Source organism: Sinocyclocheilus grahami, unplaced genomic scaffold (assembly GCF_001515645.1).
Source record: "Sinocyclocheilus grahami isolate Dianchi unplaced genomic scaffold, SAMN03320097.WGS_v1.1 scaffold30.1, whole genome shotgun sequence".
In the NCBI taxonomy this organism is placed as follows: domain Eukaryota; kingdom Metazoa; phylum Chordata; class Actinopteri; order Cypriniformes; family Cyprinidae; genus Sinocyclocheilus; species Sinocyclocheilus grahami.
The window spans coordinates 2,588,286-2,589,787 of NW_015505209.1; the positions used below are offsets into that span (position 1 = coordinate 2,588,286).

At 37.1% G+C, this 1,502-nt stretch overlaps 1 protein-coding gene across 1 annotated transcript in view; it reads left to right on the plus strand.

Moving 5' to 3' along the window:
• Positions 1–1,502, plus strand: part of borcs5 (BLOC-1 related complex subunit 5) — a 4,698-nt gene that overhangs the window by 2,692 nt on the left and 504 nt on the right. The window lies entirely within an intron of this gene.

Here is a 1,502-nt window from a genome sequence, read left to right on the forward strand (position 1 = left end):
ATGCATATGATGCTTTTGCACTTTAGAGGCTTTCTGTAGACTTGTCATTAAAGTTGTTGGCATTAAATCATTTATACATACACTGTCTGTTTTCATGAGATTTATAGAAGAATAGTATAGTAGACATCCTCTATTCACAAGTCAGTGATGATCATCTTAAAAGTAATAGTTCACACAAAAATGACATTTTGATTCAAATTTACTCACCCTCAGAACATTCAAGATGTAGGTGATTTTGTTTCTTCATCGGAACAGATTTGGAGAAGTTTAGTGTTACTTACTCACCAATGGATCCTCTGCAGTGAATGGGTGCCGTCAGAATGAGAGTCCAAACACATCACAAGAATCTACAAGTAATCCATATGATTCCAGTCCATCAATTAATGTCTTGAAACAAGCAACAAACTGCGTGTTTGTAAGAAACAAATCTAATCTTAAAAGGATAGTTCACCCAAAAAATGAAAAATCTGTCATTAATTACTCACCCCCATGTTCCGAGAGCTTTCTCGCCCTGCATAGACGGCAAGGGTACTACCACGATCAAGGCACAGAAAGGTAGCAAGGACATCGTTAAAATGGTCCATGTGACATCAGTGGTTCAACCGTAATTTTATGAATCTAATACTTTTTGTGTGCAAAGAAAACTAAACTAATGGCTTTATTCAACAATTCTTCTCCTATGCGTCATTTTGCAGAGTATCCCGACACATGTGCGTGCTCTCCTCTGAATGTAAACAAGGCACACAGCCCATGCGTTGTTTACATGCAGGAAAAGGTCTTACGGGTTTGGAACGACATGAGGGTGAGAAATTAACGACAAAATATGAATTTTTGGGTGAACTATCCCTTTAAGACATTTTAAGTTTAAACCGTTGTCTCTGGTCAATATATAAGTCCATAATCCTTATTTCTTCATCCAGTGTTACTAGAGGATCCAGTGATGAGCAAGTGATTTAATGCAAAATTTCTCCAAATCTGTTCAGATGACAAACAAACTCATATATATCTTGGGTGGCCTGCAAGTGAGTACATTTTAAAGGGTTAGTTCACCCAAAAATGAAAATTCTGTCATTGATTACTCACCCTCATGTCGTTTCAAACCTGTAAGACCTTCGTTCATCTTCGGAATACAAATTAAGATATTTTTGATGGAATCTGAGAGCTGTAAAATAATCCATGTGACATCAGGGGTTCAATCGTAATTATACAAAGCTACGAGAATACTTTTTGTGTGCAAAAGAAAAAAAAAGACTTTATTCAACAATTCGTTGAACAGAACAGCATACACTGTTTATTTACGTCCAGCGGATATTCTCCAAGTGTTCTGAAGATGAACGAAGGTCTTACGGGTTTGAAACGACATGAGGGTGAGTAATTAACGACATAATTTTCATTTTTGGGTGAACTAACCCTTTAAGCTACTTTTCATTGATTCGATGATTACTGAGAGTCATTTGATCTCAACATGGCGCCCCCATGAGGCGACACGCTCCATGAAAATT